This window comes from Homalodisca vitripennis, chromosome X, assembly GCF_021130785.1.
Source record: "Homalodisca vitripennis isolate AUS2020 chromosome X, UT_GWSS_2.1, whole genome shotgun sequence".
Lineage (NCBI taxonomy): Eukaryota > Metazoa > Arthropoda > Insecta > Hemiptera > Cicadellidae > Homalodisca > Homalodisca vitripennis.
The window spans coordinates 57,211,678-57,234,580 of NC_060215.1; the positions used below are offsets into that span (position 1 = coordinate 57,211,678).

Below are 22,903 nucleotides of genomic sequence, written 5' to 3' on the forward strand. Positions count from 1 at the left end.
TACGAATTAAAATTTGTCTTAAGGATGTAATAAAAAAATTAGGATCTCTATATTTATTATATTTATATAATGTGTGTGGTCTGTAGTATATAATATATAGTAAGAAAAACGACAAAGCCCCATAACAGTATTATTAACGTAATGTTATATTCAACAACATTAAATACCTTCCACCTCCCTCCATCTAAAAAAATAATAATTGAAATAGTTTTATAGAAAACATAAATTTAATAATCAATATCATAATTTATTGTATGTAATTTTAAAACTCCTACAAAGAAAATACTCCAAAAAGAAAAGATTTGCAGACAAGAGGTAAATTGTCATTCTGTTTTCCTGCAATTTACTGTTAGATACTCTACATTGTATATGATTCAATTTAAGAACAGTTTCGTAAATTGATGGGTCAAAGTAATGCGAAAAATGTTGTGATGTATGAAAACATTTGTGATATTAACCCGTTGAATATTAAACAGATTTTGTTTATATTTTCTATGTTTGATTTTTTTTAATATTCAAAACAAATATTAGTTTTTCATTGCCTTTGTGGTAGATTGAAACACTGTCCAAGACTTTAAACTATAACAGGACTTTCCACTTTTTAATTTTAACTCATCTATAGTCTCAAAGTTTTCTTATCATAAACATACATAATGTGAATATTTCCCAGTTGCTTAAACATATGTTTTTTAATCCAGTGTTATTTTATTTATAATTTTAATATATTTTAAGACGAATCAAGATGGATTTTTTTAATTGGCCATTGACATTACATTATGCTCTCTGTAAGCATGTATATTCATTAACGTACATTACGTAACTATATACAATAGATAATCCGTATTTCAAGAGATTGCTTAAGTATAACTGCTCACAGAGTGTTTACTGTTACCTAAAACTAGTTTCGTCTATTTGAAAAGACCAAACAATTATGTCCTATTATATTTAATCTTTGAAGAAGGATTTATTTAATGTTTCCGAAAGCTTTACTTAGTACGAAAGAATTATTGTATTTTTCTAAGAATATTTACCAAGATGTGCGTGAAAGAGCTGAAAACGATCTTACAAAGAAGTAAGCGAAAGAAGAAACATTAAACAGAAGAAATGTATAGAAATATGTGAAAAAGAGGAAGATGCAGATAACATATCTTATAGATCAGGACAATTTATGTTTTTTTAATAATAAGGTGCTTTTTTAATCTGTGATTTTACTAAAACTTAATTTTCTTAATTGAGTAACATTTTCTCGAAAAATTCAAACCTCAGCACACTTGCTGCCAAAGCAAAGACACATTTTCAAACATATCATGAGAAACCTAAATTTCTAATAAATATGGACAAATTCAGAAATCCTGGAATCATTCCAAACCAACCAGTAATGAGCTTTAAAAAAAGAACGTGTTATACTTATTTGGGGAATATATCATTACAACACTATAAAAACTTCGTTATATACCTTTTGTAATCTTAGAAAAAGGCTTATACGAAAGTATAGCTTATGAAATTAACAAATGAAACTTTTCTTCGCTACTCCCTTTGACACGGTAGGATTAAAAACATTCTACTAACATGCTAGACTCCCGAAATTAAGTAATTAAAGTATCAGTAGAATATACAATGAAGGGAATTTCGTAGTATGGCATAAGACATCGTCCATAGCTGCAATTGTTGTCTAACTACTTTTCTTCTTATTGTCCATTAGAGGTCTTCATGTGTTTTATATCCGCGACGCTTGGATCCACGATGGTTGGTCTTGGTCGTGTTTTTTTGGACGACAAGACGATTGCTTCGATATTCCCTACGAACGTTTTGTTCCTCAATCTCATCAAGTGAACACCAACCACCCTGCCAAAGACTATTCGAGTTGTTTGTAAACCTTGCTAACCATATCTGTATAAACCACCATTATAATAGTGTTGATTGGATATTTATGAATACTGCTGTAAGGAAACAATCAACCGCAATAAAGGATTCTGCTAACATAAAGTTAATTGATTTATGAATATTTGGTTGTTTTCATAGAAATGTGAAACATGTCGAAGAATTGTATTCAACATACAGATGATACAATCACTTTTTGGTAGAGAATTTTTTAAATTTTTAATTCATATCCTAAGTTATCTTCTTTAACCTCAGGAAAATGTTTGATCCTTCCACTCTGTATCGAATTCTCTTCGGTCAGTGCATACTCTTGATCAAGTGGTTGTGCTTACTCACCAGAAGCATCGGTTAGGCCTATGTGGCTACTTAAATATTTCTACTGGAACATCGCCTAGGCATCACATCAGGCTTGCAGTGCCATATCTGTGAAAAGGGGAATCTGCAAAGTTCCGCTGTAATTGTCCCGTACTCCTTGACCGAATGGATCAGACATAAGACATCTACTATGTTGTGCATAGCAAAGGGAAATCATGTTTGTGCCGACCGATTGGACACGTAGTTTATCTGTACCCACCCCAAGGTTCCCTACTGGTGTTCTCCCTTGATACATTCTATTTGGCGTACTTGCTCCGGATAATGTAATGCTTTTATTACATCCCTCGTCGGGATTCATGCGTCCGACGACTACAAGTCATCCTACACCTGTACACCCACACAACTTCCTCCGACAACCGGTAGGCTGGGTCTCTATTGTATCTCGAAAACTTTCTCTTTGGCATCGAAATATTATAAACGAGCACAACAAAATTCATTGTCACATGACCTCGACTCCCAATGGTACATTGTAGCGGGTACAGCGGTTATCGCAAGATAACTGAATCAAGCAACGTCGATCGTAGCTGCTGCTTGGATGGGTCAGCGCTGGGCGATTCTGTCCTGGAAAGCATCCCACCTGCTCGGCCAAGCCGTTGATCGGCACGTTAAGTGTTAGCCTTACCTTCGCCTGGTAAAATAAGACATTCTAAGACTTTGACTTTGACTCCGCACCAACGTTACCCATCGTTTCCAGAACAGTGTCCTTTACCTTGGCAATGAAGTATGTCAGTGTATACGGTGAACCTTGATACTGAGATATATATATATATATATATATATATATATATATATATATAAAACCTGTGCTCGATTTCTTGGTTGGTAATATGTTGATGGTCATAAACAATATAGCTTCAATCGTGTTCTGGTGTGATCCTGTAAGTAAGGTATTCCACCGCATAAGTAACGTCTGGGAGTACCCCGTCCCACTTAAAGCGCACGTGTGCCAGACGTTTTCGATGTATAGGCCTTCTACCTTTGCAACCATCTCCAGAGTGCGTCGACCACTTGTATCCATCGTATGCTTCCCCTCTCAGCATTAACTCTAAGAAACCAGGAACAGTCATCTCTTCGCAAAGAGGGCAAAAACAATCTCTTCATCGTCCAACTTGTTCTAAAAGTTGGCCAAACTTTCGTTTAGTGTTTAAAGGCAGTTAAGTAAGGTCGCTTCGCTGCTAAGCGCTAGAGAAAGCTCTGCTGATACCATGACTTTTTATGATCACTTTTGTTGTTCAACAGTTGGTTTTGGCAACAGCACCTAACATGTTCTAGAACTAATTTGGCATACCCCTGCCAAGATACTGCCTTCTGATTATGAGCAGACCAAGTTTTTTCGAACACACTTGTTCATAAACATTCAAATTTAGCTATTCTCAGAATTACACTACAATTCACATTCGTTTTCCACTCACATTTACCTTAGAGTAATGTAGTAGTTTGCCTTAGTATAATTGCTGGCATACTTAAGTAATTTTGATTCAAATTTACTTTATAAGAGGTACACTTGGAGGAATGGGCAGTTTTATTTCACTAACAATGCATGGTAGTAAACTTTCGAACAATAGAACTTCAGCAACCATTCCGCGAAAACAATACCAACTGTTTCGTGATTGATTTCACAAACGCTCTCAAGCTACAAAGTCGAGTAACTTTATAATAACGACATTATAGCGTTAATACTAATGATACTCAATTTCAATTACCTGTGTTTATTGTCTTAAAGAAGACATGAGTAACTGCTTTATTTTCCACTGTGGACCTGAAACAATACAAAAAATAATTACTCTTTCTTTCATAGTAATATTCTTCTTTGTTTTTTGACAACAAAATGCATATTACCGGTTTCATAGTTTAAATCATTACTGTATCAAATAAAATTAATAATAGTAATTTGTTATTATAGTAGGCTTAATTTAAAATAGGCACATTATTATATTTGTGATTAATTACAACAATGTGTATTAATTACTCTATTAGGTGGACATCACGCGCTGCGCTACTCTGTACGACGCATTTCAAACATAAAGGTTTACAGATGAATTGATAATTTACGATTATTACGTGTTTATGATCCTAATACTGTATCTGGATAAGTTAAATGAAATGGGTGTTATTAAAAAGAGGCTGAAAACTTTTTCTTTAACTCCTTATGAAGACTTTGACTTTGATTATAATCTTTCTTTAAAGGTTTTCTTATTTATTCAAACACAGAATTAATTAGATTTCAAATTGTAAGTACGTGTATGAATCTTGTTCCATCTGAAAAAAATAATACATCTATACTGTGTTTCAAAATGTAACAAAATATCTTAAATTGTATATGAACTAAGGAAACGATTACGGAAACTTTTATGTGAGCTAACTATGCAAATACTTTATTTACTATTTTATTGAATATGTCTCCCTATCTTTGTCTCTCATTCTTTGCTGTAACGTTTCTAAACTTAGGAATGTGTGAGGGAGAATTGTATTAGATCATAATCTTTTTAAGGTTCAGATGGTCTAAGATTTTATCCTCTGTATTGTAATGTATTGACATTACATCAATATTAAATATGCAAAACTAATTTTTGTCAACATTTGATATTCTTAAAGTATATAAATAATCAAAATATATATCTTAATAAAAGAATTTCAAATCCCCAAAACTGTAATATTTTTAATTTTTCCATACATTTAAGACAACCAAACTTGATTGATATGGGCAATTTTTAAATAAATGTTTCTGATAAACACAACGTGTGTACATACAAAGTCGATCTCTTTGATACTTATCGTTTTATTAATCTTGTTTTTTTTAATTTTTATGTCTTAATTTTATTTTTTCAGCAATTTTGTTTTAAATTTATACTGCACGTAATTCTAGATTAGAAATTTAGAGTCAATATTTTTATTATCAGCACAAAATAAAAACGTCGTACGATAAACTGGACTTTCTTGCTCTTACCTTTTGAAGATATCATAATACTCGTCTATGAATATATTGTATTGCAGGAAGTGTTAATAGTTGTATTGTACATATTCATACCACACATAACTGAAAACATTGTGTCGCTATCCTTCCATGTACATTACAGAAATTTTTGTGCTTCGTACGTTTATCAGTTTTTGTATGATAAAAACACTAAAATAAAAACTGTGCCACTAGAAATGCTATTTTTTACCCACAGCCTTTAAAACTTGAGAAGATTAGTGATAAGATACATAGTACCCACACTTTACATTTTAGATTGAATCTACAACAAAACACAGTTTCTGGTTTAGTTGTCTTCGCTTTCGCAAAAAATAAAAACCCTAGACATCAATATCTCCTGTCAAGCCCTAAGTGGTGAATTCTTTTGTAGTGACCTCCTCCTTTGTTCCTTCTTATCCTTGTATTTAGCAACTTCTAAAAGTGACCGTTTGGCGTTGAATTTCCATACTTTGCACTTAAGCAAAACAAAGCAACTGTCTAATTTCTCAATAATTTAATATGCAAGACTGCTTATTGTTTGAAGTATGATTATATTTGAAAACAATTGTTATAATTTGTATTATGAGATAAAACCATATCAATATATGACTTACACAATCTTATTTTAAAATTAATTGTCCTTCCTGTCCTGATTCTGCTCATGACGTAACATTAAAAAATGTTGTTTATGGCACAAAACCTGCCATAAAAAGTGTATTATTATCATAGATCTGTGTTTAAAATCCAGTGTTGTGTTTTTATTGCGTTGTTTTGTTAGGTTTATATGGTTTCATACTCACATATTTTATAAATGTAATAGTATTTGTAATCATATTTGTGCCTTACATGTAATCATGACAATATTTGCTGTATGTATATTTTATTCCATTGTTATTTGTAATGAAAACGATACATTTATTGTTTTAAATTTTGTTATAATCAAGTGTTATTGTTGTTACGTATCTAATAATGAATTTCAGTGCAGACCTTTGGAATAATAAGTCTGACTGGACTAAATAGCAAGAGAATAGCCGGCAAAGTGACCTCGCCATGGCTACCATAGCGCCACCTGCTCACCACAGCGTTCATGTCTCCAGTCGATGCGCGACGGTGCGTGTTTATGACTGGTCGCGGCCGCGGTGCATTGTGGTGTTGGGATATGAGTACACAGACACTGACGTGACGTGAAATTATCAAATACAGTTTCCATAGAATCACACATATCACGTCGTGTTGAGTCGCATTCTACGTGGTGTATCCCATGTGTTAACACGTATTTAATAGTTTCGCGTCGCTTCGCATCGCGTCACGTCACCGTCAGTGTAGTCGTACGCTTACGGGTTTGCAACAAATATCATTTTCAGGGACAACACATTGTGCATCATTTGTTGCGTCGACTATTGTACCCTGTCAAGAAGCTGCACGTCCGCACATTGTCGGATTTTAACAAAAAATATATTATTTAACATGCAACATATATTAGAGAAACAACAACATCTCTTAGATTAAGGATGAACAATCATCGCGCCCATGTCAGACATCAAGATTTACCTAGCCCGTGTATGTACATGCTGTGCTCTCCAAATGGAATAATTAAATTTCAAAATAATGAAAAAAAGGATTACACCAAATTATTGTTAAGAACCAGCAGGGCTATACATGGGGAATTTGTTCATTAACATATTTTCCTTATCTGTGTTTATGAAATTTATATGTTTTTTTTATATTTTTTAGATACCATAGTTAGTGTTATCTGTAATGTGTTTATATCCTTATTTATTATCCTACTTATATTTACTGTACATTCTTTTGAAAATATCATAAAAAGTAACGAAATATTACGCTTTAAAATAGAATAAACATGTTTTGTTTTATTTATATGTAGAGACAAAAGAGGAATTCCATTAACTATAATTGGTTAAATAAATATATAGATATTGTTGCACTTTTTTCTTGACGTTATATTATACATTTTTAATATACACTTGTATCCTAATGCTATCGTTAATACTTCTTTATAGTGTATGGTAAAAATATAAAGCGCACCATACACAATCGTCTACTGCATTGAATACATTAAATAGTTTGGTTTTACTGTTCTTTTAAATTTTAATCTCTACAAGAAAATACACACAAAAGGTTTCATGCATACTTCATGAACATATCTACGAAACGTTGCAATTACAATTATAACATATCACGTACATCAATATATTAGAATCTGCATAGTATCATAGATTGAAACCAATTTTGCTATTGTATTTATTGTAAAATATAGTGGCAGTATAAATTTGATTTAACTTAAGTTCCAGAATGTTACATTCACGACGTTACAAACAAGTAGCCTACGGTTTTATACTTTGTGTCACTGTTCGTGCCGATATTAAAGTAGTAATGGTTTAATCTTGATAATTATATATTCTATGGATAACGGATATCTTACATTATTAAAAATAATATACTGTAATAATTATAAAAACCATTGTCATACGTTCAACATGACGTTTCTAAACTAAGTTTAAGCATTTATATGTCCAATGATTAAATAAAGTTTCCCAAGTAATCTAATAAGTAGCTTGACTAGTTTAATTAGATCGTTGTTTACATTTTTTTTATAAGAACATTTGTTTAAAATCGTGTAATAAAAGTAAATAGGGAATACGTTTGAGCACAGTCCGAATCCACGCTCTTCAGAAAATCTGACCATCCTTTCTTCAATTCAATTCTTTCTTCATTCGTTCAATAAATCCTATTTCTCACCGAAACCACATATCTTCACAAGATTGACTTCTGCCATTTATCTAACAAAGTAGTGAGCGTCTCCTTTGTTCTGGGTCCATGAACTTTGTGATACGACGTTTTAGATATTTGAGAGGTTGACATCAGAAATATCAGAAAGTCGTTCATTATCAAAACTCGATTTCTGCTATCGGCTCGCCATTTCATGGCGATGACTTCCTGTCCTTATCTAAATAGTGGCTCATCAGGACTTAACGCAGGAGAGCCAAATGAGTAGTAAAAATACAGCCAACAAGCGTGACGGAGACAATGACCTTGCGAAGGCAGAACCGCAGGCGATCCTTCGGCACACATTGTCTGAGCTTTAGAGGTTACCATACCCCTCGTCTCCCTTCGTAGTATAATGTTACGTATAACACCTCGATGCATCGAGAAAATCGTTCCAACTGCTGGCGTTATTTCACAATGCAACTTTGACTCAAGATTATCGGTTCTTGCATTGGTTAGGACTATTCACCCTTCGGCATAAAGTATTTACAATAAACATTTGCTAGTATTATTTATGTTATTGTACTTCCTATATTTATCTTTGTGTAACTATCTTGTGAAATGTTAGTCTTGGGAGTATCAAGAGAGATATTTACAATAAATTGCCCACGACATAACAATTTAACTATCGGCGTTTTTTTCATTTGATATTGTAGTCTATATATTCAATTATACATGGCGCAATTGGTGAAAATATTTAGCTCATAGTTATTTTTAGTTTTTTAATTAAAGACATTCAAAAATTAAAAATTCGGAAGATAAAGGAAATACAAGTACAACATAACAGTTACGACCACGTTAATTCAGTTAAAACGTTGTCTTTCCTTTAATAAACAATTTTATGTTTAAGGAATGTAAGTAATAAAGTGCCTTTTATACACCAAGTAAATATGTAGTCGGGGTAAGGCAGTAAAAACGCCTAAAATTTTATTATGTCTTTAACGAATAAAAACTACTAATATTTTAATGTTCTAAACATTTGAAAAATTATTTCAAGCCAAAGAGTCGTTTAAGTAAATTACACTTTATCTTCGTATAACAAGAAGATAATAAATATGTTACATATTATAATTATGCAGCATATTTGATTTGTAGTCTATTTTGTAAACATTTAGAATACCAGCATTAAAAATGTCGAATATAATTAGGACTGATAGCTTTTAAACATCATTTGTACGAAATTCATCTACTCTCGATAATTTCAAAAAGGAATAAAATATACTTTTGCCTTTTACATGTTCCCATTACTTGCTGAATGATATATACTCGTATATCTCTTAAGTACTAATTAATTTACTCCATGTAAACAGTTCATCCGAAGAAAATAGAATAAGTCTCAAGTTTTAATAACTGTATACAAGTTGCAGCTTTAAGATGATTGTCTCATATAAATTTAAAATTTATTTTCATAAAGTCTTAAAGTAATTTTTAGAACTCTAAAAAAGTAATGAATATATCCAGGTAATTAATATCCAAGTAATTATATATGTAATACATACAAAGTAATTATATCCAAGCCTGGACCAAGAACTATGTTTATGGACTTGTTTTGCACTGTTTAATCATTGGTGTATTATTACATTGTAGTAATTATAAATCTTTTTCTGTTTTTAAATATGTTTTAATATAACACATATTAATAAACACAGTCATCGTTTTTTGATGCCAACCGATCAGTCTTGATCAAGTGTTCTGATCAATTTTGTTCAACATTTACCAAGAAGTAACAAATTTGTGTTTTGACTGAGGCTGATAGAGTTCTAAACTTGACCAACAGTTCATCATGTTTAATCAGAGAATTTCCTACAATTCCGTTAACGTTTTTTCAAACTTTATATATTGTTAGGTAATTTATTTTTTTATGTATATTCTGTGTACAGGAATAGTGATTAAAATAGTTATTCTCTAGATCTGAGGAAGAAATATGCTATAGCCAAATTAAATTATTAGCTTTTTGATTCTTGATGTTACAGATTATTGACGAGGTTACCACTGCTCACTTCTCACTGCATTTTTCAGACGAACGCTTCATCGTAAAAACGATAATACCACGACAAACCCATGAAACCCCCGTGTCTGACAACTGATAGTAAATCAATCCGAAGAGCCGGTGGCCAGACATTCTAACCGTCGGACTTTGGGTCTAGGTTTAAGATAGCGCAGGTTTTTGTCTATGGCCGTAACACTTGTTATCAATTCAGTCCACCACATTCTATACTGACCCTTCCCTTTATTCTTTTTGATAAATTCCTCACAAATGCCTTTAGTCAAGGGGACGGGCAAAATAAGCCTAAAACGACAACGTGTTTTTTTTTTCGTTTTAGTCTAGTCAGCAATCAATCACATATTTTTTAAACACAGCAAACATTAACAAAGTATTGAATAAAAATGTTTGAGAGTAGGTTTTTTTAATAATTGTAGTAAATGCGCTACCTATATTAAATAACGTTTAGCATATCTAAAGTTTTTTCTAAACTCTGAAAATATAAAAATAAGCATTAAAGTAGAGGAGTATCAAGGAAGAAGATGATTAAATTTTTGTAAGTTACATTCATTTTATTCTAACGTTAATAAAATTGAATAGTGGTTAAAAATTTCAATTTACTTGTAAGCGTTTGACTATATAGCTCTCTCTTTCTGATCAATTTACTTTTTTCACGAGAGATACGTACGAGGAGTGCATGGTAGAAGATTGTCAGACAGCAAACTTATAATACTACAATGTTACAAACAAATTATTGACAACTTATAGTTATATATCTTTGAAAAACTGTAATAATACTTATAAACATATTCAATCTCCATGTGCGTAAGATATTGTTTCTATTCGTTTATTTAAAATAAAATTAAGCACTGACAATGTGTATTTTGTTAGTTCCGAGATTTTCAGTTAGTCACTACGGGATAAAATTAAAATGTGAAGACAACATAGAATCATAGAAACATATATCTTTTCTCATAAACTCTGTCAAGAAGTATCAAAATCAAAATTTAAAAATATATTAAAAACATTTTGTAATAGAATATTTTTAATTAAAATTGTGCCCGCCAGGAATACTGACAACTAAAATTATTCTGAATGACTATTAAGTTAACCTTTTTCTCCAACTCCCTATTAGTTTCAAAGGCTCGGAAGGAGGAGAAGGAAAACTGCGACATTGACAATGCCAACCCAACGAGGTCACTCAAGGGTCAGGTCTCGTGCATGTGTCAGTGACGGGCTCGGTCTCAGAATTGCCAATTGCAGCAGACTTGCAATGATTCACATATTAAGGCTGATACAGAGTATGAGTTTGTGTTAAAGTAACTGTATGCAACTTCCAATGAATATTGTTGCACAGTATTTTTCACATGTGCCTTGGTTCTCTCGAATTCAATCTATCTGAGTTGTTCTTTTAAACATTTAAGAAGGAAAAGTGTGCGTAGCTCACAGTGCATAAATATCTTGAATACTTTTTGCATACACATGTTCGAATTTATTTTGAGACAACGAACAAAGGATAATTTGGAGTTTACTAAAGTAAAATACAGTCAGTCAATAACTGTTGATGGGTATCCCCAGTACTGTTTGCCTATAAGTCAGATAGTGTCGAGCTCTAGTAAACAAAGCCGTTACATGTCTACAACAGTTACTTCACAAATTAAAAAATCTTGAAGGTTGAGTGAAGTGACGGGTAGAGGGCACCCGCATACGGAACTAGCCCCGTTACCGATACCGCTTCTATGGCGCCAAGCCGGCCCCGGTCGCGAGTTGCCCCGGCACACTACTGCACCTAATGCTGCAGAACTACAACGTTCAGCAACGCCTCACGAGGTGGCTGAACACTAACTCCACTACACCGTACAGCCCAGGAGTTTCAACATTACTCTCCGGGAGTTCTCAATTTAGAGAGTGTCTAAGTACGGTTGTGACGGTAGGGTGTGGGTCAAGGTGCCATTTGGGTTGGACACGACGTCCTAGGTAATATAATATAATAACAGGTACCTCGGGTCAAGCATGTAACAGCATCGTGTATAGTAGGAGCGGATACGATACCCACGACTTCGTTTTATGGTAGTCACGGGTATTTATTCCAATTAATACCAGAATCACCACTACCGATTCTTCAATATTTCTGATGGACCTAATTGTCAAATTTGGTTGAACATACGGAGGTCCGTTAAGAGTATTCTATAGCCGACCAAAAAGAGCTGTTTCGGCCCGTCCACCTGCAACAAATATCTAGCCGACTAAGTCTGCCATGACGAGAGTAAAATCAAACACTGATTTTTTATTTTGTTTACTTGTCTAACTACAAACGTGTAAAACAGTTCTAAGAGAAGCGCCTGGAAATTCCAAATCACAGCACGTTTTTCAGTGGTTCACGTCTTCTGTTAGGCACAATGGCATGATCACGGCAATAAGACAATGCAATTACTTGATATGAATATCCAAGATTTTCTTATCGTGATCGAGTCCTAAAACCACGAAATATGAAATTCTTGCTCGATCTCACTAAAGTCCCTCGCGTGGTCCAACCAAAGGTCTAGACTGTTCCCAACAGTCACCTTTTGCTGCAATTAAACCTACAATCACGTTGCCAAGGATGACCTTCTGCCTTGACCGTGAAATAAAACGGCCAATTGTTGAGCGCAAGGGGATGTACCTAACTGCGCGTAACGTCTCTGAACGCCATACAATTAGACATCAGTAACAGATGGCAATGAAAGAACCACGACTCCTGAGGCACAGAGGTTGTCTCACCAATTATTTTAAGAAGCACGGAATTAATTTTACGTTTTGAATTATCGATTATACAAGCGTATATTCCTTCTGAATTCTAACATGGTTCAGACGTTATATGCTTTGAGTAGAATCCCAGACTCTGAATACCTTTGGATTAAATGTAATAAAAGCTTATAATGTAGACGGCTTGAATACAAAAAACATTCAACGTGTATTAATTACTGAAATTCTATCACGGTTCGCAAAGTAAGAAAAACGATGTAGTGAAATGAAACATTGCCTGAGTATTTATATACATAAACTTTTATGTGTTTGGAAAGCTCAACCTAGACGATCATCTTTGCTCTAATTAAGTGTTAGTAATTAATTTCTTTGAACTAAATTCGAAGCGAACATCCCCTCCGGATTGTATCTACGGTTATCATAATTTTCGCTCACATTCGTCAATTCGGCACATTGTCTAAACATCACAGTGTAATTAATAAAGCCTGATTACTAACTAAATATTTATAATTACAACTTACTCCTGGACTACAATCTTCCACAGTCGTACATAATATCAATTCAATATCACAAATAACTTCATCAAACATGTAAATCTTTAAATTTACCTTTAAATAAAAGTTGCATGCTTTAGCTAAGATGAGCAATAACATAACAAAACTACAAAGCTAACCTAATTAGAACTGACATGACAGTCAAAATGCGAGATAAACTGAACATTACTCTCGTTTTTACTTGTGGTTCTTAATTTTGCTACAGTTTCAATGACGTACCAAAATATATGCAGTATTAACTCGCTGTTCATATCCCTCGAATAGTTGTTTAAACTATCCTGAAACTATTTATGTTGAAATATTAAAAATGTGTAGTTACTGTCTATTTACTTATTTAAACAAATATTATTGTTATTACAAATAATAAAAACAAATTACTGGTTCATATTTTTCAAAGAGCGTGAGGAAGTGTCGTGACAAATGTTCTGTGCGCCACAAATGGAGTGAGTGAGCCAAGTCTTGAACACCGTCATTTGTACGAAGTGCCATCCTCGTCTTATGTTGTTTGTAGGACCTTGACGAGCTAAGACATTTACACCACACCGATCGTTTGTGAAACTACACCTCCTCGTGTTCGAACCGTCGCTGTGCGAAGCAGACACGCGAGGCAGTTAAACTCTTCTAAGTTCTTGCCCCAAGAACTGACGGCGAAGGGCACCGTTATCGTATTATTAGAGTCTCGAGGGAATTTTCACCATTTTGCACGAAATGGCCAATTCTCTTTTTCTATGACTTTCTTCAACGTCTTGATGTTTTTTTACAATCCGAATCAGAGTTTCTTCTGCCCGGTTCTCTGGCGCAACAAACCCATTCAGCAATTTATGTTCAAGTTTTTATTCTATTGAATTAACTTATTTCTATTAGCTTCCAGCACGTAGTAACAATATACAAATGTGTATGTTGTAGGAACTACACTCTTTCTAAACGTAACTGTCAATACATACACACATTACACAGTTCTTATGTAAATTAATGAAATGCGTCCGATACATACTATTTCGGTGAAACTGTAGCGAATTATCGATTACGCGGTGAATGAACGTTTAATGCCCGAGTTTCTTGCTCCGAAATCCCACATATGCCGTGTCGAGGAGAATTTTCATTAGATTCTGTCCTGCCGTTGTGAGTAGATTCGAGTCTCACGGTTGTCACCATGACGTGATGAGCAACCTGAGAAATGTGAGAAAAACTCCTTTGTCAGTAATTTACCTTCTGGTTTTCATCTACAAAGAAAGCGGGTCTCGACTGCCTACTCTTATAATTGCTACTTATATATATATATATATATTACCGTTTGTGTATATAAAGACTAAATATTGGTCAACACCACTCAGGCTTAGGACAACCACCTATCACACCGATGTTCGGTACCAATATTCTACTACAGATTTGTCCGAATATGCACTATGACACAATCATAAGGTCCAAAATTATAAACAAAAAGAACATAGCTTTAAAAAGTTGTGTGTTTGATTTGCTACTTAGTCAGATAAACTACATTACAATACTACTATATTCACTGTTTTATAACCCATTTTCTTCTTGACTCATTTTTATATTTAGTGTGTGGTTTTAAAAATGTTACTGAAAACTAAAAATGTTACCAATTATTAAGTTGAAGAATTAATTGTTGTTGTTTTTTTTATATAAATACTCGCACACATGCATACATACATATGCGAAATCTTCTTCAATGTACTTTAAGATATAAGTAGATCTTAATTTAACTTTTATATATAAATCGGGTTATGTTTTTACAAATATTAGTGTTCACACCTTTTTAATTTTTCATAAGTAAATATATCCCACAAATCCTTTCTCAAAATTTACGAGATTCCTAGAGGACCTGAACATTCCAAATTTATCGAACTCCAAAGTTTAACTTGTTGAAGACTGAATGTTAAACAATTATGGTAACCTGGTAACCATACAGCATATTAGAATTATGGTAAGGCATGGTAACCTGCCTAAAGGCGATGAAAGAAAACTTTCGAATGTCCTTTTATAATGAATTCATGACAGCAACAGACGTCTGTAACAGCGTCGAATTCCAGACGCTGCACTAAAGGAGGGCGAACAGGAGCTAAGTCAACATTCACATTGTGATTCATCTATTCACACCATATCTACGCTACATGTAGAAAATTCGATTGCTCCACCATTCTTAGAGATCATGTCTAAAACATCGCAGTACACTCAACTGTGCACCTGATGAGACAATGAGAATACCTCTTCACATAGATTACACTATATTTTGGTGTCTCTGATGTCAAAACGATGTAAAGCTTATTTTGAGCTTAGTTGTAGCCGATATTTTTGGATCTCTTCAGACGAACATGACTCCAGATTCCAAGAGTCAATCCTGAGACAAAGTCAGATTTCAGACGCTGTACTAAGAGGAAGGTGATCTGGAGTTTAACTCAACATTCACAACAGACGTGTATTGTGCCTGCAAATGGGATTGAACTTGAGCGAAATAGATGAAACCACGAGAAGTTCCAAGCAAGACCAACTACTTCAGTAATATTAAATATAATCACTGTGCTTAAGCATAAAATTAACAAATTTGTATTGGGTTTCAAACCCTATGTTATTGCATTCACAGAAATGTTTAAAACTACCACTCAATAACAATAATTATTTCGTGTCGGAATCGTCCTACACGTTCGACCAATCGCAACTATCGATATTTTAATATAACAATAGAATAACTTTAGGGATAAAACGAAATAATTTCGAGAATTCCAATGATTACGGACATGTAGTTGTCAGAAACACTGGTGACAGTGGAAGGCTGAGGAGCGAAAGGTCGACGTCGGCTTGGATATCAACCGGCGAGCTGGTGTGGTCGCAAGAAGGCGATGACCCCCGTCTCTAAGCTCTGCTAATTTGACATCCGGTCATTTCGACTTCATCGACGTTTTATGTTCACCAATCGTGCAACGATTAGATCCCAGAGGCACAATTGATGGCTTTAGAGAAGGACAGGTGATGTGTCACAAAATGAGAGGACATAATACCTTTGTTATGTCTTGAAACAAAAACGACCATCACCTTGTTCAATAAAAAAATGATGCAGTAAACAGTTAACTTTCAAATTGCGTATAACTTGTCTACCACTTTATTTTCAACATGCAAATTTATAATAACACACTTCACTGCAAAATATTAAATTTGGATTTTTTTACATGTAGGATAGGGAAAGTTACAAGATTTCGTATTTTCAAATATTAGACATAAAAGTCACGGCTGCAAAGATTATTCTGTGATATTATTGCATTATTAGATACATTAAAGGGTGATACAAATCAAAATTTGTATTTAAATCGGTTCTACTATTCGATTTATTTTTACTGGAAGATTAGCTTCAACTACAGCCTTTTATAATGGATCCAGGAAATGTGTTGCATTTTAACGATTCATATGAACTTTTATTTTAATTTAAATCTGTTTTCTAATTCAAGGTTTTTATCATGACTTCCATTGAACTCATTAAGTTTTGAGGATTTTTTTGATAAGTGTTATACTTACTATGTATGTACTTTTATTATTTATTTTAGAGTTTAGGATTATTTTTATATGGATATCACGGTAAGACATCAATCCGGAAAAACCTTTAGACAAAAAATTAAAATTAGCCTTAAAAACAAAACAACAATAAAATCAACAGTTTTAAGTTAATGAAAAAATTTACACTATCAAACTTCAAAAATTCAGTTGGACAAATTTCTAAAAGCACGGATCTACAAATTAAAATGCGAACGGTGTAATAAATATTACGAAATTCAGGAAAAAGCGGAACCCTCTCTTTCGATACTTACTTAGAAATCATCTTGGTAATAGCCCGTTAGAAAATTCCCTCGATTCCAAATCAACTTTCACTTACAGCCCACACAAGACTGACTCATGATACATCACTTTACTCGGAAACCACACGTGAAAGCAATGTAATGGCGTGTCCTGACGAGAGCCTCCATCCGGCACCGTACCTCAGTTTCTTTCACCTGTGGGCGTATGTAGCAGCAACCCTGAGTCTAGGTCAAACTACCTGCTCTACTGTTCTACTCGGGGTCATACTGTGTACGCTGTGAAACCCTACAGAAGACTAAACATTATTGGTATTTACGTGAGAAATGTTATTATAATCATGTCGTGTTAAAGGACCATTACAAACCTACGTAATAGCGTTAAATAATTAGTTACAAGTCAAATTATTGAAGTTTCCCTCTTATCGGTGCTCTACTTAAAACTTACTTTACCAAAATTCAACTCTAAATGAACTCAGTTCTTGCATGTCGTAGTTTTGGAAACGTGGGCCGTTAATGCAAAATCGTCCACTTGGTCAAAACGTGACATTTGTACGTTTATTACGTAAACTCATAGAGAATCTATAATAGATTCCTCTTTCTCTTTCAAACTGCTATCAAATAAGCCAATTCAAGTACACTCATCCGTAATTAACTAGCATCAAGGAAATTCGAAGAAACGAATATCTCATATTGAAGAACCATCAACATTAACAACTAACAAATTTCAGTACAGGATGTTTAAATGTTTACATAAAAACTACGCGACATCAATCAAAACCTTATTAGAACTATAACAAGGAAACCTTGTGATAAGACAATATAAATTAATTATCATGAAAAGTTTCTTTATTGTATATAACACATAGTTGAACAATTTAGATCATGTTAACTTAGTATACGTAAGTTATATATTAAAACAAGTAAGTAGCTAAAATGCTAATAATACATTTATGAGGGAAAATGTTTATCTTGTTTATTTACTTTGTTTGCTGGTATCTAGTTTTATTTAAATGTAAGAAACTTATCTAGATCGAAAATGTAATTGTTATTGGACAAAATTGCTAGAAATGGTTTTTTTTGTTTTTTTTTTTTAAATTGATAGCTCTTTAGGATTACTTCAGGAAAAATAGAAAATGTTTTTATTACTTCACGAGGAACTACTGGCATTTAAACTAAGAAATCTGGGTAGTTTATGTTCAGCTTAATGTGCAAATCTTACAGTATGTTCATAAGTTAAAGCTACAGGGCGTGACATATATTTTATTCATTTATAAATTATGAGGAGTATATATTTATGAAATATCATTTTAAAACAATGACATATATGCGATAAATGTTTTCTTCGGAAAATTGAGTGTTATAAAAACGTGTTTTCCCTCTAGTTATCTTTACGTGAATGCTATAAAATGCCCGTATGCTTATTGTCAACCCTTTTGCTTTGAGCCTGATTATAAGATATTCCAAAATTACGACTCAAATTCCTACCCTCGTGGAATAACCAAAAATATTGTTCCTGTTTTCAAAAACATTATATCTTCTTTAATATACCATACCTGGAGACATAGGAAACGTGCTATTTTGTTTACAAACCTTTGACTGTACCAGCATTTTAAAATAAAAAAAAAAATATTTCAACAAAAACCATGATTGTACTACCTTAAAGGTCCACCCGCCCAACTATTAAACATACACTGAATCTTCTTAAAAGCAGACGGATATGATCATCGTGCAAGCTATTAGGGGTCTCAGGTATTATAGACTTCCCTTTCACTAAACAAGCTGGAATCTTAAGACCAAGCGAATTTAAAACGGCGATTATTGTTAAAATTTCACTGGATATCGATACGAGTTGGTAGTAATGCAAAGAATGTTTGTAATTTGAAGTAAATGAAACCACAGTTAAATGAACCATGTAAGTAATGTTCCACCAAGAAGAAGAAAATTAGGTGTGAAATACTCTATAATATAATTGTAATAACTCCTAATATATAATTAATTTCGAGGTCTGATGAGAAATGTGAAAGTTGAGCGTTCGTAACGCAAAATATTATCTGGCGACTCAAAATTATCTCTTGTCTCTTACGCATTGCCATTTTACTTTCAGTTATTTTTAGTTTTGTTGCTACTGATATGGTGATTCTCTCAGGGGATTTTGTGTATTAAATGTGCACAAAAATGCATTTATATACGTATTTATTTGAAACGTGTTTAGATAATTGAAAAGTGTCCTAATATCAAAAAAATAGTTTTAGAGATCGACCACCGATGAATTACTGATACACAAAAAAGCAAAGCTTAGTAAATTTTAATTTCTACTGAATTTTTCAGATAGCGTTACTGCTATTATGATCAGAAACCAAACGGCAATAGCGTCATCAAGTTACTGAACCATCTATAATGAATGTTCCAGTTACGAATTGAGGTGCAAAACAATTGACTATGTTCACGGAAGGCCTAAACCGATACGCTATTGAACTTCACACCCGTCTCCCCTCAACCGTTCAAGGAAGACTTAACTGTTATTTAGCAACGGAAAGGCACACAAACCAGCCTCAATAGACACGCTAATAGTTGAGTTCAGGTTCCTGTGACTGACTAACGGGAGTTGTACTATATATAAACGTCAAGCCGAACTTTGACATTGGTATAAAGCATTATGCGCGTAATAAATGTATTAAATTTATGAAAATATAGCTGGTGAGTTACTGTATGTAGTTAAAAGAAAAGTGCAATAAAATGAAACTCCTCTAAAAGTAGGCTACACGTAGGCCACGAATGCGCGCCTGAAATTCTTTCTGCTAGTACGTAGTCGGAATATTGCACACCATAACGCAGTAACCCTTCAGCGAATTGATTATTTGGACTATAATTTGGTTTTACCTACTTTTGTTTATTTCCTATATATATGTTTTAAACAAAACATGTTCATCTTTATTTAATATTTTTATGTAGTATCACTCCGTTAGAGTTCTTTATCCTCTGATGAACAAAAACAACAAATAAATGATTATATACAAAACTATTTTTTATTAATTCTGGTTGTACATTAAAAAAGGTAACAACAAAACTGTTTGTCAAACTCGTATAAAATACTATTACATATTTTTATTCCTGATATAAAATTATAATAGATGTAATATGTTGTTTACGTATTGTACATACATCAAAATTTCATTTTCAAACAGAATAAAAATTAATTATTTATACTTAAAAAAGGAATAAAACTATTATCATATAGTATAACGGTATTTAAAGACTTGCAAATGATATAATAAATGTTGATACACGACTAGAAGAGCAATAAACTCACCGGACTCGTTCAGTAAATCCAAACAGAAGGAGCAGGAATCACAACAAAACAGAAATATCCGTGCCGATCAGGTAGGGAAGGTGGAGCGAACTGGGGAGCTCTTCGGCTCGTGAGGAGAAGGTACCGCGGCCTTGGTTCACAGCTGACTGAATGAAGAAGAAGAAGCGACGAGGCATTGAACTCTCGCGGCGCAGTCGAGTCCGGGGCTGCAGTGTAGTGGCAGAGGCAGTGGCGGTGGTGCGACGGTCTGTCTGCCAATGGCTGCTCGAGCAGTGAGCCTGCTCCTCGCCTCTGCTGCCAGCAGCCCCGATCCGTTACTCCTGGCATTCCCTGTTAATTCTCTCACGTCTTCCGTCAGCTCCAAGCTATCCCAATTCCCCAGCTTCTCATTTCTTTCCCGGTAGCCACAGGAGTCTCATCTGACTGCGGTGGACGACGATGCGCGTCACTTTGCCTTCTCCTGACCTGAATCTCGCCGTGCCGTACAGCGGGCATGTCCTGGTTTGGAATACGACAATTACAAAACGTCTTTACAAATTGACAAACTTAAGAAATCACAGAAGTTCCAGCGAAATTCCTGTGAATCCGTTCCATCGGTAGTATTGAACACTTGTATGAAGCTATTGCTCGGTGAACTGTTGTTAAGGAGCACCTCTAAAAAAAAAAAAATAGAATTAAAAGACTCCGTTTGAGGAAGGCATTCTGCGCCAGATGCTGTGTTCGCCGGGATAGTTCAGCTTGGAATATACCTTGTGCCGACTTGGCCATCCTACCTTAGTATATAAACGGTGGCGTGGCGCAAGGCTACAGTTAGGATTCTGAGTTTTATACACGTTGAATAAAGTATTGATATTCTCTGTCTTGAATTGCGACGCTCACCTTTTCCGTTCACTTAAACCACATACATAACATAACATCTAAACAATATTGTTTCAACTTTTTCGCCTGAAAACATAATTCTAATTTCTTTCTTGAACTGTGTAGGATCCAGTAAGCCCTCATTTACTTCTAAGTTACTACCCAACACATAAGCAAAGCCTTTTCTACAACTACAAAGACCTTTAGATCTGTTGTATCGTAAGGTGACAAAGTTACTTTTCTAACGTTTTACTGGCCTTCAGCTTAAAGTCATTTAACTAACCCGTGTCTACAAACATCACACGAGGGTTTTCAGACAAAGCATTCAAAACCGCCAGCAGAAATGTATATTTTGAGTGATATCCTCCTCAAAAATATCTTCTACATAAAATTGTATAGTTTAGGGAGTTTCAACCGATGGAAAGAACTCAAATTGCAAAGACACGTGACATCTAATTGGCCTGGAGCGCAAACCGGCGACGTGCTGATTCATATTTGCACATTCACGATCAATATTTATTGACCATTTAAAATACAGTGTGTTTGAGATTTTTTGGATTATTTCTGTATACATTAGAATTAATTACGTACTTAGTGGATATTTTATATTTATATAAAAAGCTGCATCTTGCCTGAATGAAAAGTAAATAATCCAACAAAAAAAATAATAAAAAATTAACTCATATTTATAGTCAAAGTTTAAGATTTAGAACAAGCAAAATTTTTTAGTTGCAATACTTTAATACATTTCCTATTCTTAGATTTGGACAATGCTGTCACTTCTTTTATAAGGATTGCGCTAGTTTCTACACAATTCAGCACGCTGTTTTAGGTAAAATTAACAAAATTACGTCTATGGTCAATTACTTACATCCCAAGAAATTACAATAGTTTATAATAAGGTAAGTTTTGCTCTATGTTGTTACCCCTTTCCCTTTCCCTGACCCTACAGACAGAACGGACTAACTGGTTAGAAGCCGGTTTCAGATTTTCTCCAAACGCGATGCTTGTGGAACATAAATTTTGAGATATTACAAACCCCCCCCCCTCACCATTTAGGATCCGTAAGTGTATGTGAGTTTTCAAGGAAATTCCTGGTTTTCTGCGATTGTTACCTTGTGGTCCTCAAACCATAACGACACTAACGTCAACGGCGATACTTATAGAGCGTTATATGATAATAGGTGGCGTTATCGTTGTTATCAGTGGGTAGTATATACCACATTATAGCATATAAGTATGTTTACTTAGGCTTTTAACATTATGTGGACCCTAGCCATTTTACGCTGTGTATGTTTCAACACGCTTGAGTTTTATGCTCCCCCTTGGGTTCACCACTGGAACAAACCAGCTGGTATATTAGTATAAACGTTGGTTTAAACAATTTGCAGCAAAATAAATATAAAAATTTAGCGTATTTTAACGAACTTTTTTTACTTGTTCGTTCTAATACAACTAGGTAATAACTTTTTGAGAGCTCGTAACAATAACAGAATTTTACTACAGGTTCATCGGTGACCACTTGCACAGACAGAGCTGCTCATTTGGTGGGCTTCGATGCGATACAAGTTTAGATACAACAAATCTAAAATGTTGAGCTCTTGTACCAACAGCCCAACAGAATTCTACTACAGGTTCATCGGTTCA

At 34.0% G+C, this 22,903-nt stretch overlaps 1 protein-coding gene across 1 annotated transcript in view; it reads right to left on the reverse strand.

Annotated features, from left to right (window-relative positions):
- Nucleotides 1–20,642, reverse strand: part of LOC124369026 (serine proteinase stubble) — a 69,672-nt gene extending 49,030 nt beyond the window's left edge. Inside the window, exons 1-2 of the mRNA XM_046826699.1 lie at nucleotides 20,399–20,642; nucleotides 3,960–4,015 (exon numbers count right to left, since the gene is read on the reverse strand). The gene's annotated coding sequence lies outside the window, so the exon portion shown is untranslated. The remainder of the gene's footprint in view (nucleotides 1–3,959; nucleotides 4,016–20,398) is intronic.
- Nucleotides 20,643–22,903: the final 2,261 nt, after the last annotated feature.